The sequence below is a fragment of the Diachasmimorpha longicaudata genome, unplaced genomic scaffold (genome assembly GCF_034640455.1).
Source record: "Diachasmimorpha longicaudata isolate KC_UGA_2023 unplaced genomic scaffold, iyDiaLong2 ctg00000075.1, whole genome shotgun sequence".
Lineage (NCBI taxonomy): Eukaryota > Metazoa > Arthropoda > Insecta > Hymenoptera > Braconidae > Diachasmimorpha > Diachasmimorpha longicaudata.
The window spans coordinates 41,506-64,313 of NW_026973906.1; the positions used below are offsets into that span (position 1 = coordinate 41,506).

General features: G+C 46.9%; 2 non-coding genes across 2 annotated transcripts; both read left to right on the plus strand.

Moving 5' to 3' along the window:
• The first annotated feature begins 1,583 nt into the window (after positions 1 to 1,583).
• Trnam-cau (transfer RNA methionine (anticodon CAU)) lies at positions 1,584 to 1,657 on the plus strand. The gene has a single exon. It is a non-coding gene; the product is annotated as a tRNA-Met (tRNA).
• An 18,646-nt stretch (positions 1,658 to 20,303) lies between these two features.
• LOC135171673 (5.8S ribosomal RNA) lies at positions 20,304 to 20,458 on the plus strand. The gene has a single exon (XR_010300582.1). It is a non-coding gene; the product is annotated as a 5.8S ribosomal RNA (ribosomal RNA).
• Positions 20,459 to 22,808: the final 2,350 nt, after the last annotated feature.

A 22,808-nucleotide genomic window follows, 5' to 3' on the forward strand; every position in this document is an offset into this window, starting at 1 on the left:
ATTTTTGTTGGTATGCAAAAATAGCATCACAGAATTTTTAATTGAAAAAAATATATATTCATATATAATTGAATGCATAAAATTAAACTAAATTCTATATAACTATTTTATAGTTTATCAAGTAACCGATATTATTAATTTTCAATGATGTCTTGGAACGTTGATCCTATTTTTGTTGGTATGCAAAAATAGCATCACAGAATTTTTAATTGAAAAAAATATATATTCATATATAATTGAATGCATAAAATTAAACTAAATTCTATATAACTATTTTATAGTTTATCAAGTAACCGATATTATTAATTTTTAATGATGACTTGAAACGTTGATGCTATTTTTGTTGGTATGCAAAAATAGCACCACAGAATTTTTAATTGAAAAAAAATATATTCAGATATCATTGAATGCATAAAATTAAACTAAATTCTATACAACTAATTTATATTTTATCAAGTAACCGATATTATTAATTTTTAATGATGACTTAAAATGTTGATGCTATTTTTGTTGGTATGCAAAAATAGCACCACAGAATTTTTAATTGAAAAAAATATATATTCATATATTTGAATGACAAAATTAAAATAAAATCTGTATAACTGATGTATAATTTATCAAGTAACCCATCACTTATCACTTATCACTTATCAAATTTAGACGGTCCTGTCCGGAGGTGCAATCAGCCTCTCGGCCATTTTACACCCTGCCCTCAGGCAGCCGTCTAGTCGCTGGTATCGAGTATTTGTGCCCTACGAGCTAACTCATAGAGCCCCTTGATCCCGTCCCTGTCGACACGTATATCTATGCAAGTAGACCCGAAGACATTCCATCTGGCTTCATCGAGTCCGCTGCATCTTGTGCATAGGTGAAGAGGATCCTCCTCTGTCAGCCCGCATCTTTTGCATAGGGGGTCAGTCCCCTTGCCTATCCTTGATAAGTACAGAGCCAGGGGCCAGTGTCCAGTGATAAGCCCCACTATAGTACGGAGCTTAACCCTGTTTAGGCCCAACAGGGTCTCTGCCAACTTCCTAGTGGGTTCTCCTAGGAGGGATTTCGTGTGCTTGGCACCCGTCTCCGAGTCCCATCTCTCCACGATCCTCCTATCCGCACGTTCCTTGACCAGGTCCTTCACAAAATCGGTGTGCACGCCTACGTGCTCCACCTCCCCCTGAAAGCCCCTGCAACTACCGTTCTTTGCTAGCTCATCGGCTTTTTCGTTGCCTTTGATGCCAGCGTGGCCCGGAATCCAGGACACCTCGAGCCGATTATTTACGGCAATTTCCTCCATCAACTCGACGCATTCACTCACCAGCTTAGAACAACACTCATACCTGAGTATTGCCCTCAGCGCGCGCTTGCTATCTGAGTAGATGAAGATCTTTTTGCCCTTGTCCCCTCTCTCCAGGATCATCCTGGCGCAGGCTCTTAGGGCGGCTAGCTCAGTCTGGAGCACGGTTGCGTGTGAGTCCAGCCCAATACAACGCTATATAAACTTCCCGTCTTGTTGATAAAAATGATTGCCGAATGATTGCGGCGGTGCTCCATATAGGCAAGAAAAGTGAATCGAAGAAATGGCTAGGAGCCGGATAGCTCAGTTGGGAGAGCACCCGATGCATAATCGGAAGGTCCCGGGTTCGAATCCCGGTCTGGACTATCCATTTTTTCAGTAATTTTTCTTGCAAAAATTATATGGAGAATTATCCTGTTCCCCTTCCTACCTCATCCAAAATCCTATCCAACGATTTCCTTTGACGTCACAAGAAATGTGGAACGCTATATAAACTTCCCGTCTTGTTGATAAAATCAGAGAGGTGGATCTGGTCAGAGGGGCCCGCAATAGCGTGGCCCCTCTGACCAGACCCCCGCACCTGCCCGTCCACTCACCCGTGATCCGTCCGTATACCAGACTAGTCCACGGGGCGGCACCCAGTCCGCATCCTTTCCTGACGGGCTTTCCCCCCATCCAAGATTGACCGAGAACTTTCTGCGAAAGTGCCATCGGGGTCTGCAGGCGTCAGCACCGTGCGACAGTAGCCCTTCCAGCTCTCCGTCCGCGCGGAGGACACTAGCATGCCCATTCCTAGCTCCTTTCCATGTTCCCTGTAGCCGCAATCTTGCGGCCGCTCTTGTCGCCTCTTCTCTTATAATTAGGTGTGGAGGTTGCATAAAGAGCAGGGCCTCCAACGCTGAGCTGGGGGTCGTTCTGAGGGCCCCTGTTATGCCCAGCATCGCAAGCCTACCTATTTTGTCCACCGCTTTCCTGTGGCAGGCCTTGTTCAAGGCTGTCCACCACACTGCGGCTGCGTATGTTAGCTGTGGGGTCATAATGGCCGTGTAGATCCATTTGACCATCCTCGGCCTCAGACCCCATGTGCTTCCAAACATTCGCCTGCATGCCCAGTATGTCGTAGTAACCTTGCTAGTCTGCATGGCGATATGCTTTTTCCAGCTGAGCTTCTTGTCGAGCCAAATACCTAGGTATTTGACCTCACTCGAGAATTCCAGCATTGTGTTATAAATGGAGGGAGCTTTAACAGCACCCCTCCTTCTACATGTGAAGTGCACCATCTCCGTTTTGCCTGGGTTTGCCCTTAGGCCCTTCGATGTGCACCAGTGCTGAACATAGTCCAGCGCCTTTTGCATTTTGCTGTGTAGCGTGCTCGTGTTCCTGCTAGTTACCAGCAGTGCCACATCATCTGCGTATGCGACTGTCCTTACCCCCAGTTCCTCGAGTCCAGTGAGGAGGCCGTCAACAACGAGGAGCCATAGCAGAGGAGAGATAACCCCCCCCTGCGGGCAGCCCCTCCCTGCCGCAGCCCTTACCTCACTGTCCCCAAGGGTGGAGTGGACAACTCTTGTTCGGAGCATGGCGGCTATCCATTTGATGACCGAATTCTCGATCCCAAACGCTGCCGCAGCTTCCTCCATCGTATCAAAGGCGGTATTGTCGAAGGCCCCTTCGATGTCTATAAAGACGCCAAGGGTGTCCTCCCTCCTTTTCTTCGCATTTTCTATTGTGCCCACCAAGTGGTGCAGCGCAGTCTCAGTCGATCTGCCAGCTTGGTAAGCATGTTGTGAGGGGCATATCTGATTAATCCTCAGTGCCCCCTCCTTAATGTGCCTATCGACCAGCCTTTCCAGCGTCTTCAATAAGAAGGAGCTCAGGCTGATCGGTCTGTAGGCTTTCGCGTTGTCGTAGCTGCATTTACCCGGTTTGGGGATAAAGACAACCCTGACTTCCCGCCACCTGCCTGGCACATAGCCCAATGCTAGGCAGGCCCTGAATGCCGGTATCAGTCTGCGCAGGAGCAATGGCCCCCCTCTTCGCAAAAGGGCCGGATGTATCCCATCCAGACCTGGACTCTTGTACATTTCGAAGGAGTCCACCGCGCATTGCAGCCTGTCCAGCGTTACTATCCGTGCGGCTAGCTCCCAGTCGGGATCGCCGCTTCCTGTTCGCTTCTAGTCCACTTCCGAGCACTCTCCTGGAAGCTCTATAATAGAGTCCGGGAAATGCGCGCGAACCAGATGCTCAAGGACCTCTCGCGGTTCTGTGATGGTCTCTCCGCTTGCCAGCGTGATTCCACCCAGCCGTTGTGAAGGGCCCCCCGAGAAAACCCTGCGAAGCCTGGAGATGCCTGAAAGCGCCTCCAGTTCCTCACAGTATGTCCTCCAGGTGACCTCCTTTGATCGTTTTATGAGCCTCTTGTACTCTCTCTGCACATTTCTGTACAGAGTCCAGGCTTCGGCTCTCTGCGATTTGTGCGCTCGGTTTCCGAGCCTCCTGGACTGGCTTCTCAGCCTATCCAACTCACGGCTCCACCAAGGCACTTTATTTCCCTTCCTGCATCGTCTAGCCGGGCATGCCGTCTCGAAGGACTCAGTTAGGGCAACGTGGATTCTCTCCACCTCGTCCTCTAACCGGTCCTCCCTGCAGGGCCTAACGCGTCCAACCCCGAGCCTTTCCTCCAGGTTCCTCTCGAAGGAGTCCCAGTCGGTGGCCCTTGGGTTTCTGCGCAGGCGGTCCTGCTGCGGTTGGGCACAGCCCTCTATGCTAAATCTGATGCGTCGATGGTCAGAGAGTGTGTCCTCCCGGTCCACCCTCCAGTCCCTGCATCACCTCGCCAGCCGGCGGGTGCACATGGTTACGTCAATGATACATTGAGTGCGAGGAGTGACAAACGTGGGCCTCGAGCCCCTGTTTAGGATCTCTAGGTCCACGTCTGCCATAAATTCCAGGAGAGCAGTGCCCCTGTCATTACATCTTTCGCTGCCCCACACCACGTTCTGCGCGTTTGCGTCACAACCTATGATGAGTGGCAACTTTCTTGCTCTGCAGTGATTCACCAGATCACGCAGCTCTTTGGTAGGTGGTGGTGTCGGCGAGTCATGTGGGAAGTAAGCCGAGCAGAAAACTATATCCTCCGCACCGGCCTCCCCCCGAAGTCTCACGACAACCGCCACCAAGTCTCTGTGGCAGAAGTTGGCCATTCCCCTGGCTCCGCACGCTGTTTTGGCAGCAATCCAGGCCCTGGGGCCCAGGTCGCCCCGAGCATAGAATAGCTCCACTTCGCCTCCAGATAGGCCTTTTACCGAGCCTCCGTGTTGCCAGGGCTCTTGTATAAGGCATATGTCTGTATGCTCTACTGCTAGGCTGCGACTCAGCAGGGCAGTCGCAGCCTTGCAGTGCTGCAAGTTAATCTGGGAGCAGTGGACTAGCAGAGAGCCTAAGCCGTCTCCCCGCATATTGCCCTCTGCTCCTTCACCCCTTGACCCCCTGGCCATTGGTGAGCCGTTAGGCAGGGCCGCCTGGTGGTGCCCTACCCTGCCCCGAGTGGGATGAGCCCGGCAGGGCCCAGTTGAGGGTCCCTTGAGACCCTCGCCCAGTTCCCGCCGCGCCCCCTCTCACCAGAGGCGGCCTTCCTCTCCGGCCTTTACTCCGTCCGCTCAGCGGAGGCCTTGCAGGGGCAAGGGGGTCCCTCTGTAAGAGGGAGCCTTCCTCGCTCTCGTTTTCCTCACCCTCGCGGGCGCCTTCCCCGGCAGTTACTGGGGCACTCTCCGGGCCACTTGGGCCCTTCGGTGCTCTTTCCCGCCCTCCCCCATCCTCGGCGATCCCCGACCCCCCTTGGTCAGCGACCGCGTCCGGTGGGCCTGTCTGCGCCCGGGGCGCCTCTCCTCCCGCCGCTCTCCGCTGGGTCTCATAAAAACGAGCCCGGCCGAGGCAGTAGAAAGGGGCCATCCCCAGACCTTTCAGAACCTCTAGGGACTGGAGGTCCACACCCAACACCAGGTTGAGCCCCTCCTCCCCGCTCCGGCAGTCCCAGACCCTCCACTTACCTGTGGTGAGGGCCCTGTTCTGCCTTCTCAGCCTCTCGAGGGCCACAGCCGCCCCCACGGGTTTTCCCGGGAGAAAGGCCGTAACCCTGATCAGCTTTTGGAGCGCTTCCTTATCCACCAGGATAAGGGAGGCCCCCTCCCAGGGTACCAGGGTGGGCACCACGGTTTTCAGCCATACTCTCGACTGACTGTCCGTGCATGCCACCCATAGCACGCCATCGTCAAACCAGTGGCCATCAAAACTCGGGAGCTGACCGTCTAGGTCAGTCCCAAACATTGCCGCCACTAGCGCCTCCTGAACCAGGTAGGCCTGCTCCCTCGTCAGGGACAGCTCAGGATGGCCAGTTGACACTATGGCCACCCTGCCGCCACCCTTCGCCGCCTCTTTGAAGGAGGTTGCCCCTAGCCCTTCCATAGCCCTTGCCTTTTTCTTGGGCATGGTCACATCGGGGGGAGTGGATCCGGAGGACCTGGGCCTCTTGGGCCCTGTCCCCTGTTCCTCCTTATCCCCTGACGCGGTCTCTGCCTGCGGAGATTGCTGATCCCGCGAGGCCTCGGCTTTCAGCCTAGCCTGGCGGGCCCGGCGCTTCTCCGCACCCGTCCTACCCTTTCTGCTCTTCCCCTGGGTAGGGTCAGCGACAGCGGGCCCACCACTGGTAGGCCCCTCTGAGGCTGGCTCCTCCTCCACTTCCATTCGTATCTGCGCTTGTTCCCCTTCCGGAGCCCTAGCGCAGATCGTCACCTCCTCTGCCCTGGAAGCCTTTGCCGTTCCCTCAGTGAGGGCACCGTCATCGGCGTTAAAATTTTTATTAGATGTTGGGTCCATATGATTCCCACGAGTGCCCAGGAAAAACGGTCCACCCCCGCAGAGCCTGGATGCGGAGGTAAGGCATGCATACAATGGGGTGCTGCCTGGTTCCCCAAGGGTATCGTTAGAGACACTGTACCCCAGTGCCATTCAGCCCTCGGCACGATTACTTCCACCTTGGCTTGGGGAGTCTGGTCCGCGGCGATGCTTTTGGTCTTCCTGACGGGTCTTTACTCCCGTAGGTCGACGTTATGGCCATCGCAGACCGATATCCGAAGTGTACCCCGGAAATCCAGATTCAGGTGCTCTTTCCAGCCTCCTGTCTCCGGTCCCAAGGTGCCACTCATACTCCGGTCCCCTCCTATCCGCCACCTGGAGACGCGCTCAGTAGGTGACTCAAACCCTCCCCTTCGTCTCGTTTATAGAGAGGTCCGGGGCTGAGAAGTAACCGATATTATTAATTTTTAATTATGATTTAAAAAGTTGATGCTATTTTTGTTGGTATGCAAAAATAGCATCACAGGATTTTTAATTAAAAAAAAATATATATTTGTATATAATTGAATGCACACAATTATAATAAATTCCCTTTTATATATAATTAATTTATTATTTAATATTTATTCATATAAAGGTTGACAATGTAATCATGGAACGGGCAATATATTCTATGTTCAGGCGGTCGAAGTGGACCTACAGGTACAAGTACGCGGGACTCTTGATGCACGTGTTCTATACTAGGTCGGGCAATGGCTTCGCTTCCCATACGAGTCCAAGTCGAAGACAGAATGACTCTCTATGTGGTACGCGCTACGGCGTTTGATATTTCGTGTGTAAAAGGATATATTATTATTACTTTTTCACTCATTTTTTTTTAACAGAGCGTCAACTTACTTCACTCCAAGTAAAATTATAAAGTTGTCAAAAGGAAAAAAGTTATTTCTTATAACCATGTCGTTTAAAAATCTAACGATGAATGTTTTCACATTTACAAATGTGGATGAGAGGAAAGTGTTTGAAATTAAAATCAGCAAAACACCTCAAAATGTATTTGATGTTAATAAAACAAATACAAAATAAAATGTGTTGCACATTTAATTTAAAAAATGTGTTATATCAACACCAAATAAATTGAAAAGAGTTTCATATTTTAAAAGAAAAAAAATCGAAGCTCCCTGGTTGATCCTGCCAGTAGTGATATGCTTGTCTCAAAGATTAAGCCATGCATGTCTCAGTACATGCCGAATTAAGGTGAAACCGCGAATGGCTCATTAAATCAGTTATGGTTCCTTAGATCGTACTCACATTTACTTGGATAACTGTGGTAATTCTAGAGCTAATACATGCAAAATAGGCTTCTAACCAGAGATGGGAGGAATGCTTTTATTAGATCAAAACCAATCGGTGGTAGGTTTTACCTATCCATCGTTAACTTTGGTGACTCTGAATAACTTTGTGCTGATCGCATGGTCTCGTACCGGCGACGAATCTTTCAAATGTCTGCCTTATCAACTGTCGATGGTAGGTTCTGCGCCTACCATGGTTGTAACGGGTAACGGGGAATCAGGGTTCGATTCCGGAGAGGGAGCCTGAGAAACGGCTACCACCTCCAAGGAAGGCAGCAGGCGCGCAAATTACCCACTCCCGGCACGGGGAGGTAGTGACGAAAAATAACGATACGGGACTCATCCGAGGCCCCGTAATCGGAATGAGTACACTTTAAATCCTTTAACGAGGATCCATTGGAGGGCAAGTCTGGTGCCAGCAGCCGCGGTAATTCCAGCTCCAATAGCGTATATTAAAGTTGTTGCGGTTAAAAAGCTCGTAGTTGAATCTGTGTGCCACGCTGTTGGTTCACCGCTCGCGGTGTTTAACTGACATGATTGTGGGACGTCCTACCGGTGGATTTAGCTTTGTGAAAGCAAAGCGGTCCAACTAATATCCCATCGCGGTGCTCTTCATTGAGTGTCGAGGTGGGCCGGTACGTTTACTTTGAACAAATTAGAGTGCTTAAAGCAGGCTTATCTTCGCCTGAATACTGTGTGCATGGAATCCCCCTCATCCTACAAGCGTCTGAGTAATAAGAGCTGAAACTCACGCGAGGGGGAGATACCTATGGGGTACTAGACCGGTACCACTAGATTGCTAATTGTAGAACACACAAAATGTAGGGAGTGGTGCCCCTACCCGCATGTTTGCCGTGTGTGGAAACCCGTAACCTTGGTGGAGGTGCCTGGTACGCTGAGGAAAATCATCTCTGCGGAGTTGATGGACCAACACGCTGCTTCGGTCTCTTTCCTGGGCTAAACGGGCGGACGAGGGATTAGCCACCCCTCGACCAATCGGCTTCGGCGAGTTCGGAGGCTGCAGCGGCAAGACACTCTTTTCCCAGAATGCGGACCCACTTTTGCGGGGTGGAATTCTGCATGAGGAGAGGGTGCCGGGTTTAGCTTGCAGTTATCTGTGCTATATCTGACTCGTAGCTCTCACGATGTGTCCGCTGCCCAATGGGAGCCACCACATCTGTGCCAATTTTGAGGGTCCAAGGAGGCTGGAGCGCGAGAAAGATGAATGTAATAAAAATGAACTGTATGGATACCAAACTGAAAAACACCGCACTCAAATCCACGAAGACAAACACTAAAGATACCACTGCACATACGAAGACGGGTGCAAGATCCAGGCTTGAGCACGCTAAGGCTCAAGTAAACAAGGACAAGTCCACACGAGCAAATAGCGCAACCAATAAAAATATTAAAATGAGAACTAAGCTGGACAGCCATGCAACAGCAATGGACTGTGAAGAGCAAAGTCTTAAAAGAGCGAGGAGCGACCTTAGCTCCTCCTCTAGCGATAGCACTGAGGCAAAAGCTAAGAAAACGCAAAAGAAGACCATCACTCACTTCGAGAGCGATAGCTCGAGTGAGGAGGAACCAGAGGTGCCATGCGCTGACCTCGGCACTGATAAAGTGCCGCGGACGGCATACAAGCACCTCGCGATAATCAAAAACGCCCTGGACACGTCAAGTGACCAGGGAAAAAAAGCAGACAGGAGCCTAGACTCCTTAATGGAAATTATTGCTACTCTGACAGCGCGATGTGCTAAGCTGCAGGGAAGCGTGGACTCCTTGAGGGAAGTCGGGGTAACAACCCAGAGAAAAGAGCTGGGCGTTACATACGCCGGTATTGTGCAAAAGCTGACAGCCCCACGGCTGCCAGCCAAAGCACAACCGATGAGGAAGGAACCGGTCAAAACCGTGTTCCTAAAACCTAAGAACTCGAAAGAGTTCGAGAATATGGGGCAGGCGAAAAGCCAGCTCATGAAGGTGTTCAATCCGAACACCGAAAAGGTACGGATTAAGAACATCCGTACCACGAAATGGGGAATAGTAATAACAACCCCAACAGAAAACGAAGCGCAGAGGCTTGGTCAGAGTAAAAATCTGACGAAGACCTTCTCGATTGAGGAGCCAAAAAAGAGGCTCCCAAGGATCATCATATATGATGTTCCTAAAGTAATGACTGAGGCTGAATTGGGCAGCGCAGTCTTCGAACAAAATGATGGGCTAGCGATAAACAAAGAGCTTTTTGAAAAGCAATTTACGCTGAAATTCAGAACGGGCAAAACTGGTGGCAAAACCACGAACTGGGTTGCGGAGGTCACTCCGCAAATGCGCAATAAAATCCTAGCGAAACAGCGTCTTTACATACAGTGGAACGCTTGTAAAATCCGTGACTTCCTTCTCGTCACGCGATGCTTCAAATGCCAAGGCTTCGGTCACTTGGCGAAGCATTGCGAGAGAGATTCTTGTTGCTCGATTTGTGCAATCGTGGGACACAAGGGGCCAGAGTGCCCAAATAAACAAAACGTGCAGGAACACAAATGTGTAAACTGCCAGAAAGCAAAAAAGCCACATAATCATGTAGCCACACACAAGGACTGCCCATCCTACAAGCAGGCCTTGGAGAGACTAGTGGAACGAATAGATTATGGACAATAAACACCCTAAAAATCCACAGGTGGATGTAGGCTTGAAAGTGGTGCAACTGAACTGCAGAAGAGCAAGAAAAGTCATGCCTGAAATCCGGCAAATAGCCGTGACAAAAGGGTATGACGTTCTCTTGCTCCAAGAACCATATAATAACAAAAATGGTATAGAGGGCCTTGGAATGGGTACAAGGATCGTTAAACATGGGAATACACCACCATGGGCGGTTATAGCTGTTACAAACCCAGAAATCACAGTAACAAAGCTCGGACACTTGTGTAACACACACTTTGTGATCGCTGAGCTTATACACAACAACAAAAGCACGTATGTGGCAAGTGGATATTTCCAACTCTGCCAAGACATCGATGAACACATAGATCACGTGCAAAAAGTGATGGAACAGCTGAGAGGCAAAGAACTCTTAATTGCCATAGATGCTAATGCATGCTCCACCCTATGGGGAGCAAAGAAAACAAACACCAAAGGTGAAAAACTCGAAGCATTGATCGCCCAGTGGGGATTGCAGGTCGTCAACGAGGGGGACACGGCTACCGTCTCATCGGAAGTCGGAGAAGGTCACCCAAATGTGACACTGGCAACACCTAGAATGTATGAACACATCTACGGATGGAAAGTACACGATGGGTGGACATCCAGTGATCACAGAGCAATCACGTTCACAATAACATCTACGAAAAACGGGAAAACAGTCAATACCCAAAGCAGCGACAGCTGCAAAGGGTATGTGACAAGTAAAGCCGACTGGAATCTCTTTACAGAGCGATTAATGCATGAGTGGCATAGCAAACCCTATAACGATCTAACCAACCGTACCCAGGTCATTGAGCAGGTAAAACACCTCAGTAAAGCACTACGAAAAGCCTGCAACACGTCCATTCCTATTCGGAATAGTCGAGCCAGGAAGGTTCCATGGTGGAATCCTGAGCTCACAAGACTCAAAAAAGTGGCATACAGGGCTAGAAGGAAACTCCAAAGAAATAAAGACCCCACAAAGAGAGCACAAAAACACGAAGAATATAGAAGGGAGAAATGGATTTATACACAAAACATTTTCGAAGCGCGCACAAATAAGTGGAAAGAATTCGTTACCCTTAACGGGAACGAGAATCCATGGAGTTTCGTATACAAACTCCAAACAGGAAAAATCAACACCAAAGATGTGATAAATAACATAAAGTATGACAATGAGTACACAACTGACTGGCAAGCAACAGCCAAAGCCATGATGGATAAGTTGTTTCCGGAAGACTGTGAGGATGGAGAGACGGAGGGCCAGAGGCGAGTCCGGGCGCTGAACAAGCGAACACCAGAAGGCGAAATGAGACTCTTCACTAATGAAGAGCTAACAGCATGCATAAACAAGATGAAGTTGAAAAAAGCCCCAGGGCCAGACAACTTCAGCTTGGACATATTAAAAGCTGCAATGCCAATAATAAGCGAAGACCTGCTTAAAATATACAACGCCTGTCTCATACACTCCCTTTTTCCAGATTCATGGAAAACAGGGAGAGTCGTAACAATTAAAAAGGGCCCCGACAAAGACGAAACAGACCCGTCATCGTATCGGCCAATCTGTCTCCTACCAATCCTCGGTAAGATACTGGAAGCACTTATGCTAACTAAACTAACTGGGGTAATTGAACCACAATTATCCCAAAATCAATATGGCTTCAGATGTGGTAGATCCACGGAAGACGCCATAGTCCAGTTGAGAAACATCGTAAAAAACTCAAGTCAAAAATATGTTATGGCCATCTTTCTTGACATAAAAGGTGCCTTCGATAATGTGTGGTGGCCCAGTGTTCTGAGAGCGCTGAGAGAAAAGGATTGCCCCAAAAAACTATATTTGCTCATCAACAATTACCTCTGTAACAGGAAGGTAATGATGAGAGAGTCTGCTCTTGAAGTCATCAAGCCTGTAAACAAGGGCTGCCCTCAGGGATCAGTCATCGGACCCACGCTTTGGAACCTCATCTTCGACTCGAATCTGAAGATGCTTGAAAATATGAGCTGCAAGACGCTAGCATATGCTGACGATCAAGTAGTTCTAATTGAAGGGCACAGCAGAAGAGAGTTAGAGGAAAAAGGCCAAGCTGCACTAGATGCGATAGTTCGTTGGTGTGACGAGAACAAGCTCACGCTTGCTGCAAATAAGTGTGAAATGTTACTTGCAAAAGGTAACTTTCACAAGAAGACGTCTCCGGACGTCAGAATCAAAGGAACTAGAGTGAAAAGAACAGAACTCTACAAGTACCTAGGAATCACCTTTGGTACAGGCCTAAGTGTACAAGAACACGTGAGAAAAATCTCAGAACGAACCAAGGACCTATTTGAAAGGCTGGGCAGAGTGGCCCGACGAGAATGGGGAATAGGCCTAAAAGCGATGGGAACAATATACAAGGGTCTCTTCGTGCCGATAGCTACCTATGCGGCAGCAGGATGGCATGACAGAATGCTAAGGTTAAACCATGTTAAGGTTAAACTTAACATGGCTCAGAGATTTGCGTTGATCAAAGTCACAGGTGCATATCGAACCGTTTCCGCGCAAGCGCTGACGGTACTGACGGGGAATGTGCCCGTTGCACTGGAATGTATCCGCAGAACAGCGCAATATAATCTGAGAAAAGGGAATAAAATAGAGATTGAGGATCTTGTACATGACCCCGAGACGCGAAATCCCGGGGAGAGGCTAGAAAAATGGAAAGCACGAGTCCTGAAAGACATCGACAGTAAAATCAACGAAATGTGGCAGAGAGAGTGGGAAAACTCTGAAAAGGGTAGAACCACTTTCAAATATCTGCCAAACGTCATCACACGGATGAAAGCTGAATGGCTTCTTCCAAACAGATTTGTCATCCAGTGCATGACTGGCCATGGCAACTTCAAGAGCAGACTTCACAAGCAGGGATCCATAGATTCAGATCTATGCCCTTGTGGTGAAGAAGAAACGGACATTCACGTTCTGATCGACTGCGACAGGTACGATCTCCTGAGAGAGAAGTACATGAAGCGGTTGGGTATGCGCGTGATGGACGTACAAAAACTTGCTAAAGATGAAGAATCATTTCGGATCTTTCAGGACTTTGCAAAAGATCTACTTACTGAGAAAATCGCCTTTGAAGCTCGGGAACTCGAATTACTAAAGTCCCCAGGGGAGGACGCGTAGGGGGGGCAAACAAAACCCTCAGAAACCCCTTAGCATTAAACAATATATAGAGACATCGAAAATAGAGGTGGAGTAATAATATACACCCAGTGGTTCGGATCCCACTTAAAAATGTAGGTCCACTCGTGTTCTCGCATGAGGATGCGAGGATAAATAAACACCACAGCCAAATCGATAGTAAGAATGTGGAAAACTTAAAATAGCGAAAAGAGCAAGCCGATGAATGAGACTAAACAAATGCTGGTATGCAATTGCGAGGTACAGCATAGTCGAAAGCTTCACGTAGTGATGCTTAGGAGGCAACTCTCTTTTTTTTTTTTTTTTTTTTTTTTTTTTGTGTGCATGGAATCCCCCTCATCCTACAAGCGGCTGAGTAATAAGAGCTGAAACTCACGCGAGGGGGAGATACCTATGGGGTACTAGACCGGTACCACTAGATTGCTAATTGTAGAACACACACAAAATGTAGGGAGTGGTGCCCCTACCCGCATGTTTGCCGTGTGTGGAAACCCGTAACCTTGGTGGAGGTGCCTGGTACGCTGAAGAAAATCATCTCTGCGGAGTTCAGAAGAAGACCATCACTCATTTCGAGAGCGATAGCTCGAGTGAGGAGGAGCCAGAGGTGCCATGCGCTGACCTTGGCACTGATAAAGTGCCGAGGACGGCATACAAGCACCTTGGTATTATTAAAAACGCCCTGGACACCTCAAGTGACCAGGGCAAAAGGCTGACAAAAGCCTAGACTCCTTAATGGAGATCATTGCTACCCTGACAGCGCGTTGTGCTAAGCTGCAGGGAAGCGTAGACTCCCTGAGGGAAGTCGGGGTTACAACCCAGAAGGGCGTTACATACGCCAGCATTGTGCAAAAGCTGACAGCCCCACGGCTGCCAGCCAAAGCACAGCCGATGAGGAAGGAACCGGTCAAAACCGTGTTCCTGAAACCTAAGAACTCGAAAGAGTTCGAGAATATGGGACCAGCAAAAAGCCAGCTTATGAAGGTGTACAACCCGAACACCGAAAAAGTACGGATCAAGAATATCCGAACTACAAAATGGGGAATCATAATAACGACCCCCACGGAGAATGAAGCACAAAGGCTAGGTCAGAGCAAAAATCTGACAAAAACTTTCTCGGTCGAGGAACCGAGAAAGAGACCTCCAAGGATCATCATTTATGATGTTCCTAAAGATATGACTGAGGCTGAGTTGGGCAGCGCTCTACAGGAACAGAATGATGGGCTAGCAGAGAGTAAAGAGCTTTTTGAGAAGCAATTTACTCTAAAATTCAGAACGGGCAAGAATGGTGGTAAAACCACGAACTGGGTTGCGGAGGTTACTCCGCAGATGAGAAATAGAATATTGGCGAAACAGCGTCTTTATATACAGTGGAACGCTTGTAGAATCCGTGACTTCCTTCTCGTCACGCGATGCTTCAAATGCCAAGGCTTCGGCCACTTGGCGAAGCATTGCGAGAGAGATTCTTGTTGCTCGATTTGTGCAACCGTGGGACACAAGGGGCCAGAGTGCCCAAATAAACAAAACGTGCAGAAACACAAATGTGAAAACTGCCAGAAAGCAAAAAAGCCACATAATCATGTAGCCACACACAAGGACTGCCCATCCTACAAGCAGGCCTTAGAGATACTAGTGGAACGAATAGATTATGGACAATAAACACCCTAAAAATCCACAGGTGGATGTAGGCTTGAAAGTAGTGCAACTGAACTGCAGAAGAGCAAGAAAAGTCATGCCTGAAATCCGGCAAATAGCCGTGACAAAAGGGTATGACGTTCTCTTGCTCCAAGAACCATATAACAACAAAAATGGTATAGAGGGCCTCGGAATGGGTACAAGGATCGTTAAACATGGGACTACACCACCATGGGCGGTTATAGCTGTTACAAACCCAGAAATCACAGTAACAAAGCTCGGACACTTGTGTAACACACACTTTGTGATCGCTGAGCTCATACACAACAACAAAAGCACGTATATGGCAAGTGGATATTTCCAACTCTGCCAAGACATCGATGAACATATCGATCACGTGCAAAAAGTGATGGAACAGCTGAGAGGTAAAGAACTCTTAATTGCCATTGATGCTAATGCATGCTCCACCCTATGGGGAGCAAAGAAAACAAACACCAAAGGTGAAAAACTCGAAGCATTGATCGCCCAGTGGGGATTGCAAGTCATAAATGAGGGGGACACGGCTACCGTCTCATCGGAAGTCGGAGAAGCTTACCCAGATGTGACACTGGCAACACCTGGAATGTACGAACACATCTGCGGATGGAAAGTACACGATGGGTGGACATCCAGTGATCACAGAGCAATCACGTTCACAATTACACCTACTAAAAACGGGAAAATAGTCAATACCCAAAGCAGCGAAAGCTGCAAAGGGTATGTGACGAGTAAAGCCGACTGGAATCTCTTTACAGAGCGATTAATGCATGAGTGGCATAGCAAACCCTATAACGATCTAACCAACCGAACCCAGGTCATTGAGCAGGTAAAACACCTCAGTAAAGCAGTACGAAAAGCCTGCAACACGTCCATTCCTATTCGGAATAGTCGAGCCAGGAAGGTTCCATGGTGGAATCCTGAGCTCACAAGACTCAAAAAAGTGGCATACCGGGCTAGAAGGAAACTCCAAAGAAATAAAGATCCCACAAAGAGAGCACAAAAACTCGAAGAATATAGAAGGGAGAAATGGATGTATACACAAAACATTTTCGAAGCGCGCACAAATAAGTGGAAAGAATTCGTTACCCTTAACGGGAACGAGAATCCATGGAGTTTCGTACACAAACTCCAAACAGGAAAAATCAACACCAAAGATGTGATAAATAACATAAAGTGTGACAATGAGTACACAACTGACTGGCAAGCAACAGCCAAAGCCATGATGGATAAGTTGTTTCCGGAAGACTGTGAGGATGGAGAGACGGAGGGCCAGAGGCGAGTCCGGGCGCTGAACAAGCGAACACCAGAAGGCGAAATGAGACTCTTCACCAAGGAAGAGCTAACAGCATGCATAAACAAGATGAAGTTGAAAAAAGCCCCAGGGCCAGACAACTTCAGCTTGGACATATTAAAAGCTGCAATGCCAATAATAAGCGAAGACCTGCTTAAAATATACAATGCCTGTCTCATACACTCCCTTTTTCCAGATTCATGGAAAACCGGGAGAGTCGTAACAATTAAAAAAGGCCCCGACAAAGACGAAACAGACCCGTCATCGTATCGGCCAATCTGTCTCCTACCAATCCTCGGCAAGATACTGGAATCACTTATGCTAAATAAACTAACTGGGGTAATTGAACCACAATTATCCCAAAACCAATATGGCTTCAGATGTGGTAGATCCACGGTAGACGCCATAGTCCAGTTGAGAAACATAGTAAAAAACTCAAGTCAAAAATATGTTATGGCCATCTTTCTTGACATAAAAGGTGCCTTCGATAATGTGTGGTGGCCCAGTGTTCTGAGAGCGCTGAGAGAAAAGGATTGCCCCAAAAAACTATATTTGCTCATCAACGATTACCTCTGTAACAGGAAGGTAATGATGAGGGAGTCTGCTCGTGAGGTTATCAAGCCTGCGAATAAAGGCTGCCCTCAGGGATCAGTCATCGGACCCACGCTTTGGAACCTCATCTTCGACTCAAATCTGAACATGCTTGAAAATATGAGCTACAAGACGTTAGCTTATGCTGACGATCAAGTACTGCTAATTGAAGGACACAGCAGAACAGATTTAGAGAAAAAAGGCCAAGCCGCACTAGATGCGATAGTCAGTTGGTGTGACGAGAACAAGCTCACGCTTGCTGCACATAAGTGTGAAATGTTACTTGCAAAAGGGAACTTTCACAAAAAGACGTCTCCGGACGTCAGAATTAAAGGAATCAGAGTGAAAAGAACTCTACAAGTACCTAGGAATCACCTTCGGTACAGGCTTAAGTGTACAAGAACACGTGAGAAAAATCTCCGAGCGAACCAAGGACCTATTTGAAAGGCTAGGTAGAGTGGCCCGAAGAGAATGGGGAATAGGTCTAAAAGCGATGGGAACAATATACAAAGGTCTCTTCGTGCCGATAGCTACCTATGCGGCAGCAGGATGGCACGATAGAATGCTAAAACATGTCAAGGTTAAACTTGACATGGCTCAGAGATTTGCACTGATCAAAGTCACAGGTGCATATCGAACCGTTTCCGCGCAAGCGCTGACGGTTCTGACGGGGAATGTGCCCGTCACGCTGGAATGTATCCGCAGAACAGCGCAATATAATCTGAGAAAAGGGAACAAAATAGAGATCGAGGATCTTGTACATGACCCCGAGACGCGAAATTCCGGGGAGAGGCTAGAAAAATGGAAAGCACGAGTCCTGAAAGACATCGATAGTAAAATAAACGAAATGTGGCAGAGAGAGTGGGAAACCTCTGAAAAGGGTAGAACCACTTTCAAATATCTGCCAAACGTCATCACACGGATGAAAGCTGAATGGCTTCTTCCAAATAGATTTGTCATCCAGTTCATGACTGGCCATGGCAACTTCAAGAGCAGACTTCACAAGCAGGGATCCATAGACTCAGATCTATGCCCTTGTGGTGAAGAAGAAACGGACATTCACGTTCTGATCGACTGCGACAGGTACGATCTCCTGAGAGAGAAGTACATGAAGCTGTTGGACATGCGCGTGATGGACGTACAAAAGCTTGCTCAAAATGAAAAATCATTTCGGATCTTTCAGGACTTTGCAAAAGATCTACTTACAGAGAAAATAGCCATGGAAGCTCGGGAACTCGAGCTACAAGCGTCTCCAGGGGAGGACGCGTAATGGGGGCAAACAAAACCCTCAGAAAAATCCCTTAGCATTAAACAATATATAGAGACATCGAAAATAGGGGTGAAGTAAAAATATATACACTCAGTGGTTCGGATCCCACTTAAAAATGTAGGTCCACTCGTGTTCTCGCATGAGGATGCGAGGATCAATAAACACCACAGCCAAATCGATAATAAGAATGTGGAAAACTTAAAATAGCGAAAAGAGCAAGCCGATGAATGAGACTAAATAAATGCTGGTATGCAATTGCGAGGTACAGCATAGTCGAAAGCTTCACGTAGTGATGCTTAGGAGGCAACTCTCTTTTTTTTTTTTGTGTGCATGGAATCACTCGTGTTCTCGCATGAGGATGCGAGGATAAATAAACACCACAGCCAAATCGATAATAAGAATGTGGAAAACTTAAAATAGCGAAAAGAGCAAGCCGATGAATGAGACTAAACAAATACTGGTATGCAATTGCGAGGTACAGCATAGTCGAAAGCTTCACGTAGTGATGCTTAGGAGGCAACTCTCTTTTTTTTTTTTTTTTTTTGTGTGCATGGAATAATGGAATAGGACCTCGGTTCTATTTTGTTGGTTTTCGGAACCCCGAGGTAATGATTAATAGGGACAGATGGGGGCATTCGTATTGTGACGTTAGGGGTGAAATTCTTGGATCGTCGCAAGACGAACAGAAGCGAAAGCATTTGCCAAAAATGTTTTCATTAATCAAGAACGAAAGTTAGAGGTTCGAAGGCGATCAGATACCGCCCTAGTTCTAACCATAAACGATGCCAGCTAGCGATCCGCCGAAGTTCCTCCGATGACTCGGCGGGCAGCTTCCGGGAAACCAAAGCTTTTGGGTTCCGGGGGAAGTATGGTTGCAAAGCTGAAACTTAAAGGAATTGACGGAAGGGCACCACCAGGAGTGGAGCCTGCGGCTTAATTTGACTCAACACGGGAAACCTCACCAGGCCCGGACACCGAAAGGATTGACAGATTGATAGCTCTTTCTTGATTCGGTGGGTGGTGGTGCATGGCCGTTCTTAGTTGGTGGAGCGATTTGTCTGGTTAATTCCGATAACGAACGAGACTCTAGCCTGCTAAATAGACGTACTTTCTGGTATTTTGAAGGCCCTCGATTTCGGTCGAGTGGTTTTTACTACCGACGTACAAATAAATCTTCTTAGAGGGACAGGCGGCTTCTAGCCGCACGAGATTGAGCAATAACAGGTCTGTGATGCCCTTAGATGTTCTGGGCCGCACGCGCGCTACACTGAAGGAATCAGCGTGTCTTCCCTGGCCGAAAGGCCCGGGTAACCCGCTGAACCTCCTTCGTGCTAGGGATTGGGGCTTGCAATTATTCCCCATGAACGAGGAATTCCCAGTAAGCGCGAGTCATAAGCTCGCGTTGATTACGTCCCTGCCCTTTGTACACACCGCCCGTCGCTACTACCGATTGAATGATTTAGTGAGGTCTTCGGACTGGTGCGCGGCAATGTTTCGGCATTGCCGATGTTTCCGGGAAGATGACCAAACTTGATCATTTAGAGGAAGTAAAAGTCGTAACAAGGTTTCCGTAGGTGAACCTGCGGAAGGATCATTAACGTGTTCTATTCCAAAAAGAGAATATAAAATTTTGAATTTTTATTCTTTATATTGATATAATATCATATTACATCAATAAAACCTTACGTTATATGGTGTAAAACATGTGAAAACATGTAACCATATTATATACGTATGATAATATAATGAAATTTATAAATCATCACTATATCATCGATTATGTGGGGTAACCTATTTGATGGGAATTTTTTTTTCATCATGATGGGTATTTAACGTGCCCAAGGTTTAGTAATGATTTTCGCCACACAAGATACAATTGGTGATGATGATTTTATATAAATTTCAAATTTTTTTTCTTCATGCCGTAAGTAATTGGATGGATACTTTGTTCTCAAAGTTGATATTCTTTTTCCGTGTACGGTAAAGTGAACACAAGTCTGAATAGTAATAAAATTGAATTTTGTGCTTGCTTAGGCATCTTATATTTTTTATTGAAACAAGATTGCGAGATTGGATTGAATATTTTTATATTCAATGACTGTTATTTTTCAAAAAAAAAAAATTTTTTTTATGATTACCCTGAACGGTGGATCACTTGGCTCCTGGGTCGATGAAGAACGCAGCTAATTGCGCGTCAACTTGTGAACTGCAGGACACATGAACATCGACATTTCGAACGCACATTGCGGTCCACGGATCCAATTCCCGGACTACGCCTAGCTGAGGGTCGTTTGTTTTAAAAAAAACTGCTTACAATTTTATATGTGTTTATCTGTCTATATATGACAGAAAAATATTTGATGAATTGTACAAGCGTGTGTAAAGTTGAATGCTCGTCAAGATAATAATATTTGATTGAGAGAGAGATTGAATTTCTTCTCAAATATATATAAATTATTATACGACGTCATTTAAAATTACGTATTGAAAAATAATATATTATGAATTTTTCACATATATTATTTGACGATATAAAGAAAAAAAGAAGTTGTTGTTGTTAATATATTTGATTATAGCCCATTGTCAGTTGTCTAAAAATGGTTATTAACGAGAACAAACTTTGTGAAATGAAATCCATAAATTATATATCACTGTGGTGTTAATCATCGAGTCCCAGAGATCTCATTCTCCGAGTTGGACCGATCATGATTTTCATTTCTAAAATTTTGTTTTGTTATGTTTTTTTAGACACGGATGTGATTTTTTTTTTATAAATAAAAGGCGCTCGCAACAATAACTTTTTTATATAATTCTCTAACATGACGACCTCAGAGTAGGTGAGACTACCCGCTGAATTTAAGCATATTACTAAGCGGAGGAAAAGAAACTGACTAGGATTTCCTTAGTAGCGGCGAGCGAACAGGAAAAAGCCCAGCACTGAATCCCACAATTATATTGTTGGGAAATGTAGTGTTTGGGAGGATCCATTTATCCTGTGATGTTATTTTGTATCCAAGTCCATCTTGAATGGGGCCATTTACCCATAGAGGGTGCCAGGCCCGTAGTGATCGAAATACATTTCAGGCGGATTTCTCCTTAGAGTCGGGTTGCTTGAGAGTGCAGCTCTAAGTGGGTGGTAAACTCCATCTAAGGCTAAATATGACCACGAGACCGATAGCAAACAAGTACCGTGAAGGAAAGTTGAAAAGAACTTTGAAGAGAGAGTTCAAGAGTACGTGAAACCGTTCAGGGGTAAACCTGAGAAACCCAAAAGATCGAATAGGGAGATTCATCGTCAGCTCATTTTGTATATATATAAGTTATGATATAGGTTACTACTTGTAGTATTGCTTGTACATTCTTATATATTTTATTGCAAGATGTTGTCGGCGTGCACTTCTTCCCTAGTAGAACGTCGCGACCCGTTGAGTGTCGGTCTATAGCCCGAGAGGTAGCCTTTAATTTTTTCAATTAAAGACCCTTGGTGTTTTTCTGACTGGCTGCTCGATGGTATTCATAAGGTATTAAGCCGCATATTATGTGCGTTTATATCCGTCGCAAGCGAGGTCAATTTTTAGTAGTACGGACCTAGTGCCGTCGCTATGATTGATCAGCTGTTGGTTGTACGGTATTCTAAAACTGGCTTATAATTAATACCGGTCAGCGATGCTACTGCTTTGGGTACTTTCAGGACCGGTCTTGAAACACGGACCAAGGAGTCTAACATGTACGCGAGTCATTGGCATTTTTTTTAAATTAAACCTAAAGGCGTAATGAAAGTAAAGGTCGTTCTTGTAGCGATTGAGGGAGGATGAGTTGTGTTAAGATACAGCTTCACACTCCCTGGGCGTCTCATTCTTATTACAAGAAGAGGCGCACCAAGAGCGTACACGTTGGGACCCGAAAGATGGTGAACTATGCCTGGTCAGGATGAGGTCAGGGGAAACCCTGATGGAGGTCCGTAGCGATTCTGACGTGCAAATCGATCGTCGGAACTGGGTATAGGGGCGAAAGACTAATCGAATCATCTAGTAGCTGGTTCCCTCCGAAGTTTCCCTCAGGATAGCTGGCACTCGTTTTTAAACGAGTTTCATCTGGTAAAGCGAATGATTAGAGGCCTTGGGGTCGAAACGACCTCAACCTATTCTCAAACTTTAAATGGGTGAGATCTTTGGCTTGCTTGAATTTATGAAGCCATGAGATATATTTAATTGAATCAGAGTGCCAAGTGGGCCAATTTTGGTAAGCAGAACTGGCGCTGTGGGATGAACCAAACGCTGAGTTAAGGCGCCCAAGTCGACGCTTATGGGATACCATGAAAGGCGTTGGTTGCTTAAGACAGCAGGACGGTGGCCATGGAAGTCGGAATCCGCTAAGGAGTGTGTAACAACTCACCTGCCGAAGCAACTAGCCCTGAAAATGGATGGCGCTGAAGCGTCGCGCCTATACTCTGCCGTCAGTGGGAAGAGAAATATATATAATATATATATATTATGAAGCTCTTACGAGTAGGAGGGTCGCGGCGGTGTGCACAGAAGGGTCTGGGCGTGAGCCTGCCTGGAGCCGCCGTCGGTGCAGATCTTGGTGGTAGTAGCAAATACTCCAGCGAGGCCCTGGAGGACTGACGTGGAGAAGGGTGT